The sequence below is a fragment of the Rhinichthys klamathensis genome, unplaced genomic scaffold (assembly GCF_029890125.1).
Source record: "Rhinichthys klamathensis goyatoka isolate OS25496 unplaced genomic scaffold, OSU_Roscu_1.1 h1tg000001l_1, whole genome shotgun sequence".
Classification (NCBI taxonomy): domain Eukaryota; kingdom Metazoa; phylum Chordata; class Actinopteri; order Cypriniformes; family Leuciscidae; genus Rhinichthys; species Rhinichthys klamathensis.
In genome coordinates this window covers 3,576,905-3,592,770 of record NW_026606555.1, presented here as the reverse complement: position 1 = coordinate 3,592,770, position 15,866 = coordinate 3,576,905, and the positions used below count along the sequence as shown (strand labels likewise).

The 15,866-nt window shown below is 48.0% G+C and overlaps 15 non-coding genes across 15 annotated transcripts; all 15 read right to left on the bottom strand.

The window, feature by feature from the left end:
* Positions 1 to 824: 824 nt before the first annotated feature.
* LOC130097533 (U5 spliceosomal RNA) lies at positions 825 to 940 on the bottom strand. The gene has a single exon (XR_008808316.1). It is a non-coding gene; the product is annotated as a U5 spliceosomal RNA (small nuclear RNA).
* Positions 941 to 1,825: 885 nt separating this feature from the next.
* Positions 1,826 to 1,940, bottom strand: LOC130075567 (U5 spliceosomal RNA). Its single transcript, XR_008805546.1, has one exon. It is a non-coding gene; the product is annotated as a U5 spliceosomal RNA (small nuclear RNA).
* An 882-nt stretch (positions 1,941 to 2,822) lies between these two features.
* LOC130097475 (U5 spliceosomal RNA) lies at positions 2,823 to 2,938 on the bottom strand. The gene has a single exon (XR_008808308.1). It is a non-coding gene; the product is annotated as a U5 spliceosomal RNA (small nuclear RNA).
* An 885-nt stretch (positions 2,939 to 3,823) lies between these two features.
* On the bottom strand, positions 3,824 to 3,939 carry LOC130097423 (U5 spliceosomal RNA). The gene has a single exon (XR_008808305.1). It is a non-coding gene; the product is annotated as a U5 spliceosomal RNA (small nuclear RNA).
* An 885-nt stretch (positions 3,940 to 4,824) lies between these two features.
* On the bottom strand, positions 4,825 to 4,939 carry LOC130075537 (U5 spliceosomal RNA). Its single transcript, XR_008805536.1, has one exon. It is a non-coding gene; the product is annotated as a U5 spliceosomal RNA (small nuclear RNA).
* An 886-nt stretch (positions 4,940 to 5,825) lies between these two features.
* LOC130097374 (U5 spliceosomal RNA) lies at positions 5,826 to 5,941 on the bottom strand. Its single transcript, XR_008808299.1, has one exon. It is a non-coding gene; the product is annotated as a U5 spliceosomal RNA (small nuclear RNA).
* Positions 5,942 to 6,826: 885 nt separating this feature from the next.
* LOC130097316 (U5 spliceosomal RNA) lies at positions 6,827 to 6,942 on the bottom strand. The gene has a single exon (XR_008808293.1). It is a non-coding gene; the product is annotated as a U5 spliceosomal RNA (small nuclear RNA).
* Positions 6,943 to 7,827: 885 nt separating this feature from the next.
* Positions 7,828 to 7,942, bottom strand: LOC130075477 (U5 spliceosomal RNA). The gene has a single exon (XR_008805527.1). It is a non-coding gene; the product is annotated as a U5 spliceosomal RNA (small nuclear RNA).
* An 882-nt stretch (positions 7,943 to 8,824) lies between these two features.
* LOC130079785 (U5 spliceosomal RNA) lies at positions 8,825 to 8,939 on the bottom strand. The gene has a single exon (XR_008806593.1). It is a non-coding gene; the product is annotated as a U5 spliceosomal RNA (small nuclear RNA).
* An 886-nt stretch (positions 8,940 to 9,825) lies between these two features.
* Positions 9,826 to 9,940, bottom strand: LOC130075415 (U5 spliceosomal RNA). Its single transcript, XR_008805524.1, has one exon. It is a non-coding gene; the product is annotated as a U5 spliceosomal RNA (small nuclear RNA).
* Positions 9,941 to 11,618: 1,678 nt separating this feature from the next.
* LOC130075352 (U5 spliceosomal RNA) lies at positions 11,619 to 11,733 on the bottom strand. Its single transcript, XR_008805474.1, has one exon. It is a non-coding gene; the product is annotated as a U5 spliceosomal RNA (small nuclear RNA).
* Positions 11,734 to 12,204: 471 nt separating this feature from the next.
* LOC130078423 (U5 spliceosomal RNA) lies at positions 12,205 to 12,319 on the bottom strand. Its single transcript, XR_008805926.1, has one exon. It is a non-coding gene; the product is annotated as a U5 spliceosomal RNA (small nuclear RNA).
* An 886-nt stretch (positions 12,320 to 13,205) lies between these two features.
* LOC130075241 (U5 spliceosomal RNA) lies at positions 13,206 to 13,320 on the bottom strand. The gene has a single exon (XR_008805463.1). It is a non-coding gene; the product is annotated as a U5 spliceosomal RNA (small nuclear RNA).
* An 886-nt stretch (positions 13,321 to 14,206) lies between these two features.
* On the bottom strand, positions 14,207 to 14,321 carry LOC130075176 (U5 spliceosomal RNA). The gene has a single exon (XR_008805456.1). It is a non-coding gene; the product is annotated as a U5 spliceosomal RNA (small nuclear RNA).
* Positions 14,322 to 15,207: 886 nt separating this feature from the next.
* On the bottom strand, positions 15,208 to 15,322 carry LOC130075069 (U5 spliceosomal RNA). The gene has a single exon (XR_008805377.1). It is a non-coding gene; the product is annotated as a U5 spliceosomal RNA (small nuclear RNA).
* Positions 15,323 to 15,866: the final 544 nt, after the last annotated feature.

The following is a 15,866-nucleotide window of genomic DNA, read 5'->3' as shown; positions in this document are numbered from 1 at the left end:
ATGTCTGGTGCACGCTCCTCCCACCCAGCTTTTTGTCTTTTTTGTTAAAACAATAATACAGCCATTTCCATTAGAGGAAGGAGCAAATGTAATAAGAATCTGCCCCATCACCAGATGACCGCATGTCCAGTATTCTTGACTTCTCAACGGTTGAGCATACGGTGCCGTACCGCTCAGGGACACTGCAGTAACCACCAGTCCTCGTTAGTATAGTGGACAGTATCTCCGCCTGTCACGCGGAAGACCGGGGTTCGATTCCCCGACGGGGAGGCTTCTTCTTTATCACGGCCAGACACCTTGTATGAGCTCAAGCTCTGCCGTTGAAACTGCTGATAAAGCCAACCTGCCGTTCAAGACTCACCTGAGGGTGGTTAGCTAATTCCATTTGAAAGATTTTACCTTCAAGAAAGCGCTTGCAATGGGTTTGTAAAAGGTTGTTTTATGCATGTTTGGCCTGAGTTTTTGTGGCATTTCCACTGTTGCATTTCCAGTCTGACCAGCAGGGGCCTTCCGAATGCGTCACCAGTGTGGCCTTCCGAATGCGTCAAAACAGTTAATCAATTTGCAAAGCAATCAGTTGAAAGCTTTGAAAGGCTTTGTTGCTCCCACCACTACCCTTTTGTGATTGGTAAACCTTACAATCATGCTGCTGACCCAAGATTTGAAGTTGTGAACTGGGAAAGTGGTGATGGTTTGACGACCACCCAGCTCCAGACATGGACAAAACGGCCGAACCGTTGGGCCACTCTCGAACGCTGGCCCAACCTGCTGCAGTTCTGCGGAGCAAGCCGCCAAAAGTCCTCTGTTTTTGAACAAACGCATGTAGCTCTGCTGTGAGCAGAGCATCCAAAAATACCAGTAACTCGCAAATGTTCCCCTCCACGGAAATCTTTAGTAAAAGGCGAAAGATTTATGCGTGAATGAAGAGAAACTCGAGCTTTAACCATGAGACGTTGGGACAATGTGCTACCACACACATGCCACCATGCTCAGCAAGGGTAATGTCTGGTGCACGCTCCTCCCACCCAGCTTTTTGTCTTTTTTGTTAAAACAATAATACAGCCATTTCCATTAGAGGAAGGAGCAAATGTAATAAGAATCTGCCCCATCACCAGATGACCGCATGTCCAGTATTCTTGACTTCTCAACGGTTGAGCATACGGTGCCGTACCGCTCAGGGACACTGCAGTAACCACCAGTCCTCGTTAGTATAGTGGACAGTATCTCCGCCTGTCACGCGGAAGACCGGGGTTCGATTCCCCGACGGGGAGGCTTCTTCTTTATCACGGCCAGACACCTTGTATGAGCTCAAGCTCTGCCGTTGAAACTGCTGATAAAGCCAACCTGCCGTTCAAGACTCACCTGAGGGTGGTTAGCTAATTCCATTTGAAAGATTTTACCTTCAAGAAAGCGCTTGCAATGGGTTTGTAAAAGGTTGTTTTATGCATGTTTGGCCTGAGTTTTTGTGGCATTTCCACTGTTGCATTTCCAGTCTGACCAGCAGGGGCCTTCCGAATGCGTCACCAGTGTGGCCTTCCGAATGCGTCAAAACAGTTAATCAATTTGCAAAGCAATCAGTTAAAAGCTTTAAAAGGCTTTGTTGCTCCCACCACTACCCTTTTGTGATTGGTAAACCTTACAATCATGCTGCTGACCCAAGATTTGAAGTTGTGAACTGGGAAAGTGGTGATGGTTTGACGACCACCCAGCTCCAGACATGGACAAAACGGCCGAACCGTTGGGCCACTCTCGAACGCTGGCCCAACCTGCTGCAGTTCTGCGGAGCAAGCCGCCAAAAGTCCTCTGTTTTTGAACAAACGCATGTAGCTCTGCTGTGAGCAGAGCATCCAAAAATACCAGTAACTCGCAAATGTTCCCCTCCACGGAAATCTTTAGTAAAAGGCGAAAGATTTATGCGTGAATGAAGAGAAACTCGAGCTGTAACCATGAGACGTTGGGACAATGTGCTACCACACACATGCCACCATGCTCAGCAAGGGTAATGTCTGGTGCACGCTCCTCCCACCCAGCTTTTTGTCTTTTTTGTTAAAACAATAATACAGCCATTTCCATTAGAGGAAGGAGCAAATGTAATAAGAATCTGCCCCATCACCAGATGACCGCATGTCCAGTATTCTTGACTTCTCAACGGTTGAGCATACGGTGCCGTACCGCTCAGGGACACTGCAGTAACCACCAGTCCTCGTTAGTATAGTGGACAGTATCTCCGCCTGTCACGCGGAAGACCGGGGTTCGATTCCCCGACGGGGAGGCTTCTTCTTTATCACGGCCAGACACCTTGTATGAGCTCAAGCTCTGCCGTTGAAACTGCTGATAAAGCCAACCTGCCGTTCAAGACTCACCTGCTAATAGCTAATTCCATTTGAAAGATTTTACCTTCAAGAAAGCGCTTGCAATGGGTTTGTAAAAGGTTGTTTTATGCATGTTTGGCCTGAGTTTTTGTGGCATTTCCACTGTTGCATTTCCAGTCTGACCAGCAGGGGCCTTCCGAATGCGTCACCAGTGTGGCCTTCCGAATGCGTCAAAACAGTTAATCAATTTGCAAAGCAATCAGTTGAAAGCTTTGAAAGGCTTTGTTGCTCCCACCACTACCCTTTTGTGATTGGTAAACCTTACAATCATGCTGCTGACCCAAGATTTGAAGTTGTGAACTGGGAAAGTGGTGATGGTTTGACGACCACCCAGCTCCAGACATGGACAAAACGGCCGAACCGTTGGGCCACTCTCGAACGCTGGCCCAACCTGCTGCAGTTCTGCGGAGCAAGCCGCCAAAAGTCCTCTGTTTTTGAACAAACGCATGTAGCTCTGCTGTGAGCAGAGCATCCAAAAATACCAGTAACTCGCAAATGTTCCCCTCCACGGAAATCTTTAGTAAAAGGCGAAAGATTTATGCGTGAATGAAGAGAAACTCGAGCTTTAACCATGAGACGTTGGGACAATGTGCTACCACACACATGCCACCATGCTCAGCAAGGGTAATGTCTGGTGCACGCTCCTCCCACCCAGCTTTTTGTCTTTTTTGTTAAAACAATAATACAGCCATTTCCATTAGAGGAAGGAGCAAATGTAATAAGAATCTGCCCCATCACCAGATGACCGCATGTCCAGTATTCTTGACTTCTCAACGGTTGAGCATACGGTGCCGTACCGCTCAGGGACACTGCAGTAACCACCAGTCCTCGTTAGTATAGTGGACAGTATCTCCGCCTGTCACGCGCAAGACCGGGGTTCGATTCCCCGACGGGGAGGCTTCTTCTTTATCACGGCCAGACACCTTGTATGAGCTCAAGCTCTGCCGTTGAAACTGCTGATAAAGCCAACCTGCCATTCAAGACTCACCTGAGGGTGGTTAGCTAATTCCATTTGAAAGATTTTACCTTCAAGAAAGCGCTTGCAATGGGTTTGTAAAAGGTTGTTTTATGCATGTTTGGCCTGAGTTTTTGTGGCATTTCCACTGTTGCATTTCCAGTCTGACCAGCAGGGGCCTTCCGAATGCGTCACCAGTGTGGCCTTCCGAATGCGTCAAAACAGTTAATCAATTTGCAAAGCAATCAGTTAAAAGCTTTAAAAGGCTTTGTTGCTCCCACCACTACCCTTTTGTGATTGGTAAACCTTACAATCATGCTGCTGACCCAAGATTTGAAGTTGTGAACTGGGAAAGTGGTGATGGTTTGACGACCACCCAGCTCCAGACATGGACAAAACGGCCGAACCGTTGGGCCACTCTCGAACGCTGGCCCAACCTGCTGCAGTTCTGCGGAGCAAGCCGCCAAAAGTCCTCTGTTTTTGAACAAACGCATGTAGCTCTGCTGTGAGCAGAGCATCCAAAAATACCAGTAACTCGCAAATGTTCCCCTCCACGGAAATCTTTAGTAAAAGGCGAAAGATTTATGCGTGAATGAAGAGAAACTCGAGCTTTAACCATGAGACGTTGGGACAATGTGCTACCACACACATGCCACCATGCTCAGCAAGGGTAATGTCTGGTGCACGCTCCTCCCACCCAGCTTTTTGTCTTTTTTGTTAAAACAATAATACAGCCATTTCCATTAGAGGAAGGAGCAAATGTAATAAGAATCTGCCCCATCACCAGATGACCGCATGTCCAGTATTCTTGACTTCTCAACGGTTGAGCATACGGTGCCGTACCGCTCAGGGACACTGCAGTAACCACCAGTCCTCGTTAGTATAGTGGACAGTATCTCCGCCTGTCACGCGGAAGACCGGGGTTCGATTCCCCGACGGGGAGGCTTCTTCTTTATCACGGCCAGACACCTTGTATGAGCTCAAGCTCTGCCGTTGAAACTGCTGATAAAGCCAACCTGCCGTTCAAGACTCACCTGAGGGTGGTTAGCTAATTCCATTTGAAAGATTTTACCTTCAAGAAAGCGCTTGCAATGGGTTTGTAAAAGGTTGTTTTATGCATGTTTGGCCTGAGTTTTTGTGGCATTTCCACTGTTGCATTTCCAGTCTGACCAGCAGGGGCCTTCCGAATGCGTCACCAGTGTGGCCTTCCGAATGCGTCAAAACAGTTAATCAATTTGCAAAGCAATCAGTTAAAAGCTTTAAAAGGCTTTGTTGCTCCCACCACTACCCTTTTGTGATTGGTAAACCTTACAATCATGCTGCTGACCCAAGATTTGAAGTTGTGAGCTGGGAAAGTGGTGATGGTTTGACGACCACCCAGCTCCAGACATGGACAAAACGGCCGAACCGTTGGGCCACTCTCGAACGCTGGCCCAACCTGCTGCAGTTCTGCGGAGCAAGCCGCCAAAAGTCCTCTGTTTTTGAACAAACGCATGTAGCTCTGCTGTGAGCAGAGCATCCAAAAATACCAGTAACTCGCAAATGTTCCCCTCCACGGAAATCTTTAGTAAAAGGCGAAAGATTTATGCGTGAATGAAGAGAAACTCGAGCTGTAACCATGAGACGTTGGGACAATGTGCTACCACACACATGCCACCATGCTCAGCAAGGGTAATGTCTGGTGCACGCTCCTCCCACCCAGCTTTTTGTCTTTTTTGTTAAAACAATAATACAGCCATTTCCATTAGAGGAAGGAGCAAATGTAATAAGAATCTGCCCCATCACCAGATGACCGCATGTCCAGTATTCTTGACTTCTCAACGGTTGAGCATACGGTGCCGTACCACTCAGGGACACTGCAGTAACCACCAGTCCTCGTTAGTATAGTGGACAGTATCTCCGCCTGTCACGCGGAAGACCGGGGTTCGATTCCCCGACGGGGAGGCTTCTTCTTTATCACGGCCAGACACCTTGTATGAGCTCAAGCTCTGCCGTTGAAACTGCTGATAAAGCCAACCTGCCGTTCAAGACTCACCTGAGGGTGGTTAGCTAATTCCATTTGAAAGATTTTACCTTCAAGAAAGCGCTTGCAATGGGTTTGTAAAAGGTTGTTTTATGCATGTTTGGCCTGAGTTTTTGTGGCATTTCCACTGTTGCATTTCCAGTCTGACCAGCAGGGGCCTTCCGAATGCGTCACCAGTGTGGCCTTCCGAATGCGTCAAAACAGTTAATCAATTTGCAAAGCAATCAGTTGAAAGCTTTGAAAGGCTTTGTTGCTCCCACCACTACCCTTTTGTGATTGGTAAACCTTACAATCATGCTGCTGACCCAAGATTTGAAGTTGTGAACTGGGAAAGTGGTGATGGTTTGACGACCACCCAGCTCCAGACATGGACAAAACGGCCGAACCGTTGGGCCACTCTCGAACGCTGGCCCAACCTGCTGCAGTTCTGCGGAGCAAGCCGCCAAAAGTCCTCTGTTTTTGAACAAACGCATGTAGCTCTGCTGTGAGCAGAGCATCCAAAAATACCAGTAACTCGCAAATGTTCCCCTCCACGGAAATCTTTAGTAAAAGGCGAAAGATTTATGCGTGAATGAAGAGAAACTCGAGCTTTAACCATGAGACGTTGGGACAATGTGCTACCACACACATGCCACCATGCTCAGCAAGGGTAATGTCTGGTGCACGCTCCTCCCACCCAGCTTTTTGTCTTTTTTGTTAAAACAATAATACAGCCATTTCCATTAGAGGAAGGAGCAAATGTAATAAGAATCTGCCCCATCACCAGATGACCGCATGTCCAGTATTCTTGACTTCTCAACGGTTGAGCATACGGTGCCGTACCGCTCAGGGACACTGCAGTAACCACCAGTCCTCGTTAGTATAGTGGACAGTATCTCCGCCTGTCACGCGGAAGACCGGGGTTCGATTCCCCGACGGGGAGGCTTCTTCTTTATCACGGCCAGACACCTTGTATGAGCTCAAGCTCTGCCGTTGAAACTGCTGATAAAGCCAACCTGCCGTTCAAGACTCACCTGAGGGTGGTTAGCTAATTCCATTTGAAAGATTTTACCTTCAAGAAAGCGCTTGCAATGGGTTTGTAAAAGGTTGTTTTATGCATGTTTGGCCTGAGTTTTTGTGGCATTTCCACTGTTGCATTTCCAGTCTGACCAGCAGGGGCCTTCCGAATGCGTCACCAGTGTGGCCTTCCGAATGCGTCAAAACAGTTAATCAATTTGCAAAGCAATCAGTTGAAAGCTTTGAAAGGCTTTGTTGCTCCCACCACTACCCTTTTGTGATTGGTAAACCTTACAATCATGCTGCTGACCCAAGATTTGAAGTTGTGAACTGGGAAAGTGGTGATGGTTTGACGACCACCCAGCTCCAGACATGGACAAAACGGCCGAACCGTTGGGCCACTCTCGAACGCTGGCCCAACCTGCTGCAGTTCTGCGGAGCAAGCCGCCAAAAGTCCTCTGTTTTTGAACAAACGCATGTAGCTCTGCTGTGAGCAGAGCATCCAAAAATACCAGTAACTCGCAAATGTTCCCCTCCACGGAAATCTTTAGTAAAAGGCGAAAGATTTATGCGTGAATGAAGAGAAACTCGAGCTTTAACCATGAGACGTTGGGACAATGTGCTACCACACACATGCCACCATGCTCAGCAAGGGTAATGTCTGGTGCACGCTCCTCCCACCCAGCTTTTTGTCTTTTTTGTTAAAACAATAATACAGCCATTTCCATTAGAGGAAGGAGCAAATGTAATAAGAATCTGCCCCATCACCAGATGACCGCATGTCCAGTATTCTTGACTTCTCAACGGTTGAGCATACGGTGCCGTACCGCTCAGGGACACTGCAGTAACCACCAGTCCTCGTTAGTATAGTGGACAGTATCTCCGCCTGTCACGCGGAAGACCGGGGTTCGATTCCCCGACGGGGAGGCTTCTTCTTTATCACGGCCAGACACCTTGTATGAGCTCAAGCTCTGCCGTTGAAACTGCTGATAAAGCCAACCTGCCGTTCAAGACTCACCTGAGGGTGGTTAGCTAATTCCATTTGAAAGATTTTACCTTCAAGAAAGCGCTTGCAATGGGTTTGTAAAAGGTTGTTTTATGCATGTTTGGCCTGAGTTTTTGTGGCATTTCCACTGTTGCATTTCCAGTCTGACCAGCAGGGGCCTTCCGAATGCGTCACCAGTGTGGCCTTCCGAATGCGTCAAAACAGTTAATCAATTTGCAAAGCAATCAGTTAAAAGCTTTAAAAGGCTTTGTTGCTCCCACCACTACCCTTTTGTGATTGGTAAACCTTACAATCATGCTGCTGACCCAAGATTTGAAGTTGTGAACTGGGAAAGTGGTGATGGTTTGACGACCACCCAGCTCCAGACATGGACAAAACGGCCGAACCGTTGGGCCACTCTCGAACGCTGGCCCAACCTGCTGCAGTTCTGCGGAGCAAGCCGCCAAAAGTCCTCTGTTTTTGAACAAACGCATGTAGCTCTGCTGTGAGCAGAGCATCCAAAAATACCAGTAACTCGCAAATGTTCCCCTCCACGGAAATCTTTAGTAAAAGGCGAAAGATTTATGCGTGAATGAAGAGAAACTCGAGCTGTAACCATGAGACGTTGGGACAATGTGCTACCACACACATGCCACCATGCTCAGCAAGGGTAATGTCTGGTGCACGCTCCTCCCACCCAGCTTTTTGTCTTTTTTGTTAAAACAATAATACAGCCATTTCCATTAGAGGAAGGAGCAAATGTAATAAGAATCTGCCCCATCACCAGATGACCGCATGTCCAGTATTCTTGACTTCTCAACGGTTGAGCATACGGTGCCGTACCGCTCAGGGACACTGCAGTAACCACCAGTCCTCGTTAGTATAGTGGACAGTATCTCCGCCTGTCACGCGGAAGACCGGGGTTCGATTCCCCGACGGGGAGGCTTCTTCTTTATCACGGCCAGACACCTTGTATGAGCTCAAGCTCTGCCGTTGAAACTGCTGATAAAGCCAACCTGCCGTTCAAGACTCACCTGCTAATAGCTAATTCCATTTGAAAGATTTTACCTTCAAGAAAGCGCTTGCAATGGGTTTGTAAAAGGTTGTTTTATGCATGTTTGGCCTGAGTTTTTGTGGCATTTCCACTGTTGCATTTCCAGTCTGACCAGCAGGGGCCTTCCGAATGCGTCACCAGTGTGGCCTTCCGAATGCGTCAAAACAGTTAATCAATTTGCAAAGCAATCAGTTGAAAGCTTTGAAAGGCTTTGTTGCTCCCACCACTACCCTTTTGTGATTGGTAAACCTTACAATCATGCTGCTGACCCAAGATTTGAAGTTGTGAACTGGGAAAGTGGTGATGGTTTGACGACCACCCAGCTCCAGACATGGACAAAACGGCCGAACCGTTGGGCCACTCTCGAACGCTGGCCCAACCTGCTGCAGTTCTGCGGAGCAAGCCGCCAAAAGTCCTCTGTTTTTGAACAAACGCATGTAGCTCTGCTGTGAGCAGAGCATCCAAAAATACCAGTAACTCGCAAATGTTCCCCTCCACGGAAATCTTTAGTAAAAGGCGAATGATTTATGCGTGAATGAACAGAAACTCGAGCTGTAACCATGAGACGTTGGGACAATGTGCTACCACACACATGCCACCATGCTCAGCAAGGGTAATGTCTGGTGCACGCTCCTCCCACCCAGCTTTTTGTCTTTTTTGTTAAAACAATAATACAGCCATTTCCATTAGAGGAAGGAGCAAATGTAATAAGAATCTGCCCCATCACCAGATGACCGCATGTCCAGTATTCTTGACTTCTCAACGGTTGAGCATACGGTGCCGTACCGCTCAGGGACACTGCTGTAACCACCAGTCCTCGTTAGTATAGTGGACAGTATCTCCGCCTGTCACGCGGAAGACCGGGGTTCGGTTCCCCGACGGGGAGGCTTCTTCTTTATCACGGCCAGACACCTTGTATGAGCTCAAGCTCTGCCGTTGAAACTGCTGATAAAGCCAACCTGCCGTTCAAGACTCACCTGAGGGTGGTTAGCTAATTCCATTTGAAAGATTTTACCTTCAAGAAAGCGCTTGCAATGGGTTTGTAAAAGGTTGTTTTATGCATGTTTGGCCTGAGTTTTTGTGGCATTTCCACTGTTGCATTTCCAGTCTGACCAGCAGGGGCCTTCCGAATGCGTCACCAGTGTGGCCTTCCGAATGCGTCAAAACAGTTAATCAATTTGCAAAGCAATCAGTTGAAAGCTTTGAAAGGCTTTGTTGCTCCCACCACTACCCTTTTGTGATTGGTAAACCTTACAATCATGCTGCTGACCCAAGATTTGAAGTTGTGAACTGGGAAAGTGGTGATGGTTTGACGACCACCCAGCTCCAGACATGGACAAAACGGCCGAACCGTTGGGCCACTCTCGAACGCTGGCCCAACCTGCTGCAGTTCTGCGGAGCAAGCTGCCAAAAGTCCTCTGTTTTTGAACAAACGCATGTAGCTCTGCTGTGAGCAGAGCATCCAAAAATACCAGTAACTCGCAAATGTTCCCCTCCACGGAAATCTTTAGTAAAAGGCGAAAGATTTATGCGTGAATGAAGAGAAACTCGAGCTGTAACCATGAGACGTTGGGACAATGTGCTAGCACACACATGCCACCATGCTCAGCAAGGGTAATGTCTGGTGCACGCTCCTCCCACCCAGCTTTTTGTCTTTTTTTGTTAAAACAATAATACAGCCATTTCCATTAGAGGAAGGAGCAAATGTAATAAGAATCTGCCCCATCACCAGATGACCGCATGTCCAGTATTCTTGACTTCTCAACGGTTGAGCATACGGTGCCGTACCGCTCAGGGACACTGCAGTAACCACCAGTCCTCGTTAGTATAGTGGACAGTATCTCCGCCTGTCACGCGGAAGACCGGGGTTCGATTCCCCGACGGGGAGGCTTCTTCTTTATCACGGCCAGACACCTTGTATGAGCTCAAGCTCTGCCGTTGAAACTGCTGATAAAGCCAACCTGCCGTTCAAGACTCACCTGAGGGTGGTTAGCTAATTCCATTTGAAAGATTTTACCTTCAAGAAAGCGCTTGCAATGGGTTTGTAAAAGGTTGTTTTATGCATGTTTGGCCTGAGTTTTTGTGGCATTTCCACTGTTGCATTTCCAGTCTGACCAGCAGGGGCCTTCCGAATGCGTCACCAGTGTGGCCTTCCGAATGCGTCAAAACAGTTAATCAATTTGCAAAGCAATCAGTTGAAAGCTTTGAAAGGCTTTGTTGCTCCCACCACTACCCTTTTGTGATTGGTAAACCTTACAATCATGCTGCTGACCCAAGATTTGAAGTTGTGAACTGGGAAAGTGGTGATGGTTTGACGACCACCCAGCTCCAGACATGGACAAAACGGCCGAACCGTTGGGCCACTCTCGAACGCTGGCCCAACCTGCTGCAGTTCTGCGGCGCAAGCCGCCAAAAGTCCTCTGTTTTTGAACAAACGCATGTAGCTCTGCTGTGAGCAGAGCATCCAAAAATACCAGTAACTCGCAAATGTTACAAATCAATAAGAATCTGCCCCATCACCAGATGACCGCATGTCCAGTATTCTTGACTTCTCAACGGTTGAGCATACGGTACCGTACCGCTCAGGGACACTGCAGTAACCACCAGTCCTCGTTAGTATAGTGGACAGTATCTCCGCCTGTCACGCGGAAGACCGGGGTTCGATTCCCCGACGGGGAGGCTTCTTCTTTATCACGGCCAGACACCTTGTATGAGCTCAAGCTCTGCCGTTGAAACTGCTGATAAAGCCAACCTGCCGTTCAAGACTCACCTGAGGGTGGTTAGCTAATTCCATTTGAAAGATTTTACCTTCAAGAAAGCGCTTGCAATGGGTTTGTAAAAGGTTGTTTTATGCATGTTTGGCCTGAGTTTTTGTGGCATTTCCACTGTTGCATTTCCAGTCTGACCAGCAGGGGCCTTCCGAATGCGTCACCAGTGTGGCCTTCCGAATGCGTCAAAACAGTTAATCAATTTGCAAAGCAATCAGTTGAAAGCTTTGAAAGGCTTTGTTGCTCCCACCACTACCCTTTTGTGATTGGTAAACCTTACAATCATGCTGCTGACCCAAGATTTGAAGTTGTGAACTGGGAAAGTGGTGATGGTTTGACGACCACCCAGCTCCAGACATGGACAAAACGGCCGAACCGTTGGGCCACTCTCGAACGCTGGCCCAACCTGCTGCAGTTCTGCGGCGCAAGCCGCCAAAAGTCCTCTGTTTTTGAACAAACGCATGTAGCTCTGCTGTGAGCAGAGCATCCAAAAATACCAGTAACTCGCAAATGTTCCCCTCCACGGAAATCTTTAGTAAAAGGCGAAAGATTTATGCGTGAATGAAGAGAAACTCGAGCTGTAACCATGAGACGTTGGGACAATGTGCTACCACACACATGCCACCATGCTCAGCAAGGGTAATGTCTGATGCACGCTCCTCCCACCCAGCTTTTTGTCTTTTTTGTTAAAACAATAATACAGCCATTTCCATTAGAGGAAGGAGCAAATGTAATAAGAATCTGCCCCATCACCAGATGACCGCATGTCCAGTATTCTTGACTTCTCAACGGTTGAGCATACGGTTAAAAGCTTTAAAAGGCTTTGTTGCTCCCACCACTACCCTTTTGTGATTGGTAAACCTTACAATCATGCTGCTGACCCAAGATTTGAAGTTGTGAACTGGGAAAGTGGTGATGGTTTGACGACCACCCAGCTCCAGACATGGACAAAACGGCCGAACCGTTGGGCCACTCTCGAACGCTGGCCCAACCTGCTGCAGTTCTGCGGAGCAAGCCGCCAAAAGTCCTCTGTTTTTGAACAAACGCATGTAGCTCTGCTGTGAGTAGAGCATCCAAAAATACCAGTAACTCGCAAATGTTCCCCTCCACGGAAATCTTTAGTAAAAGGCGAAAGATTTATGCGTGAATGAAGAGAAACTCGAGCTGTAACCATGAGACGTTGGGACAATGTGCTACCACACACATGCCACCATGCTCAGCAAGGGTAATGTCTGGTGCACGCTCCTCCCACCCAGCTTTTTGTCTTTTTTGTTAAAACAATAATACAGCCATTTCCATTAGAGGAAGGAGCAAATGTAATAAGAATCTGCCCCATCACCAGATGACCGCATGTCCAGTATTCTTGACTTCTCAACGGTTGAGCATACGGTACCGTACCGCTCAGGGACACTGCAGTAACCACCAGTCCTCGTTAGTATAGTGGACAGTATCTCCGCCTGTCACGCGGAAGACCGGGGTTCGATTCCCCGACGGGGAGGCTTCTTCTTTATCACGGCCAGACACCTTGTATGAGCTCAAGCTCTGCCGTTGAAACTGCTGATAAAGCCAACCTGCCGTTCAAGACTCACCTGAGGGTGGTTAGCTAATTCCATTTGAAAGATTTTACCTTCAAGAAAGCGCTTGCAATGGGTTTGTAAAAGGTTGTTTTATGCATGTTTGGCCTGAGTTTTTGTGGCATTTCCACTGTTGCATTTCCAGTCTGACCAGCAGGGGCCTTCCGAATGCGTCACCAGTGTGGCCTTCCGAATGCGTCAAAACAGTTAATCAATTTGCAAAGCAATCAGTTGAAAGCTTTGAAAGGCTTTGTTGCTCCCACCACTACCCTTTTGTGATTGGTAAACCTTACAATCATGCTGCTGACCCAAGATTTGAAGTTGTGAACTGGGAAAGTGGTGATGGTTTGACGACCACCCAGCTCCAGACATGGACAAAACGGCCGAACCGTTGGGCCACTCTCGAACGCTGGCCCAACCTGCTGCAGTTCTGCGGAGCAAGCCGCCAAAAGTCCTCTGTTTTTGAACAAACGCATGTAGCTCTGCTGTGAGCAGAGCATCCAAAAATACCAGTAACTCGCAAATGTTCCCCTCCACGGAAATCTTTAGTAAAAGGCGAAAGATTTATGCGTGAATGAAGAGAAACTCGAGCTGTAACCATGAGACGTTGGGACAATGTGCTACCACACACATGCCACCATGCTCAGCAAGGGTAATGTCTGGTGCACGCTCCTCCCACCCAGCTTTTTGTCTTTTTTGTTAAAACAATAATACAGCCATTTCCATTAGAGGAAGGAGCAAATGTAATAAGAATCTGCCCCATCACCAGATGACCGCATGTCCAGTATTCTTGACTTCTCAACGGTTGAGCATACGGTGCCGTACCGCTCAGGGACACTGCTGTAACCACCAGTCCTCGTTAGTATAGTGGACAGTATCTCCGCCTGTCACGCGGAAGACCGGGGTTCGGTTCCCCGACGGGGAGGCTTCTTCTTTATCACGGCCAGACACCTTGTATGAGCTCAAGCTCTGCCGTTGAAACTGCTGATAAAGCCAACCTGCCGTTCAAGACTCACCTGAGGGTGGTTAGCTAATTCCATTTGAAAGATTTTACCTTCAAGAAAGCGCTTGCAATGGGTTTGTAAAAGGTTGTTTTATGCATGTTTGGCCTGAGTTTTTGTGGCATTTCCACTGTTGCATTTCCAGTCTGACCAGCAGGGGCCTTCCGAATGCGTCACCAGTGTGGCCTTCCGAATGCGTCAAAACAGTTAATCAATTTGCAAAGCAATCAGTTGAAAGCTTTGAAAGGCTTTGTTGCTCCCACCACTACCCTTTTGTGATTGGTAAACCTTACAATCATGCTGCTGACCCAAGATTTGAAGTTGTGAACTGGGAAAGTGGTGATGGTTTGACGACCACCCAGCTCCAGACATGGACAAAACGGCCGAACCGTTGGGCCACTCTCGAACGCTGGCCCAACCTGCTGCAGTTCTGCGGAGCAAGCCGCCAAAAGTCCTCTGTTTTTGAACAAACGCATGTAGCTCTGCTGTGAGCAGAGCATCCAAAAATACCAGTAACTCGCAAATGTTCCCCTCCACGGAAATCTTTAGTAAAAGGCGAAAGATTTATGCGTGAATGAAGAGAAACTCGAGCTGTAACCATGAGACGTTGGGACAATGTGCTACCACACACATGCCACCATGCTCAGCAAGGGTAATGTCTGGTGCACGCTCCTCCCACCCAGCTTTTTGTCTTTTTTGTTAAAACAATAATACAGCCATTTCCATTAGAGGAAGGAGCAAATGTAATAAGAATCTGCCCCATCACCAGATGACCGCATGTCCAGTATTCTTGACTTCTCAACGGTTGAGCATACGGTGCCGTACCGCTCAGGGACACTGCAGTAACCACCAGTCCTCGTTAGTATAGTGGACAGTATCTCCGCCTGTCACGCGGAAGACCGGGGTTCGATTCCCCGACGGGGAGGCTTCTTCTTTATCACGGCCAGACACCTTGTATGAGCTCAAGCTCTGCCGTTGAAACTGCTGATAAAGCCAACCTGCCGTTCAAGACTCACCTGAGGGTGGTTAGCTAATTCCATTTGAAAGATTTTACCTTCAAGAAAGCGCTTGCAATGGGTTTGTAAAAGGTTGTTTTATGCATGTTTGGCCTGAGTTTTTGTGGCATTTCCACTGTTGCATTTCCAGTCTGACCAGCAGGGGCCTTCCGAATGCGTCACCAGTGTGGCCTTCCGAATCCGTCAAAACAGTTAATCAATTTGCAAAGCAATCAGTTGAAAGCTTTGAAAGGCTTTGTTGCTCCCACCACTACCCTTTTGTGATTGCTAAACCTTACAATCATGCTGCTGACCCAAGATTTGAAGTTGTGAACTGGGAAAGTGGTGATGGTTTGACGACCACCCAGCTCCAGACATGGACAAAACGGCCGAACCGTTGGGCCACTCTCGAACGCTGGCCCAACCTGCTGCAGTTCTGCGGAGCAAGCCGCCAAAAGTCCTCTGTTTTTGAACAAACGCATGTAGCTCTGCTGTGAGCAGAGCATCCAAAAATACCAGTAACTCGCAAATGTTCCCCTCCACGGAAATCTTTAGTAAAAGGCGAAAGATTTATGCGTGAATGAAGAGAAACTCGAGCTGTAACCATGAGACGTTGGGACAATGTGCTACCACACACATGCCACCATGCTCAGCAAGGGTAATGTCTGGTGCACGCTCCTCCCACCCAGCTTTTTGTCTTTTTTGTTAAAACAATAATACAGCCATTTCCATTAGAGGAAGGAGCAAATGTAATAAGAATCTGCCCCATCACCAGATGACCGCATGTCCAGTATTCTTGACTTCTCAACGGTTGAGCATACGGTGCCGTACCGCTCAGGGACACTGCAGTAACCACCAGTCCTCGTTAGTATAGTGGACAGTATCTCCGCCTGTCACGCGGAAGACCGGGGTTCGATTCCCCGACGGGGAGGCTTCTTCTTTATCACGGCCAGACACCTTGTATGAGCTCAAGCTCTGCCGTTGAAACTGCTGATAAAGCCAACCTGCCGTTCAAGACTCACCTGAGGGTGGTTAGCTAATTCCATTTGAAAGATTTTACCTTCAAGAAAGCGCTTGCAATGGGTTTGTAAAAGGTTGTTTTATGCATGTTTGGCCTGAGTTTTTGTGGCATTTCCACTGTTG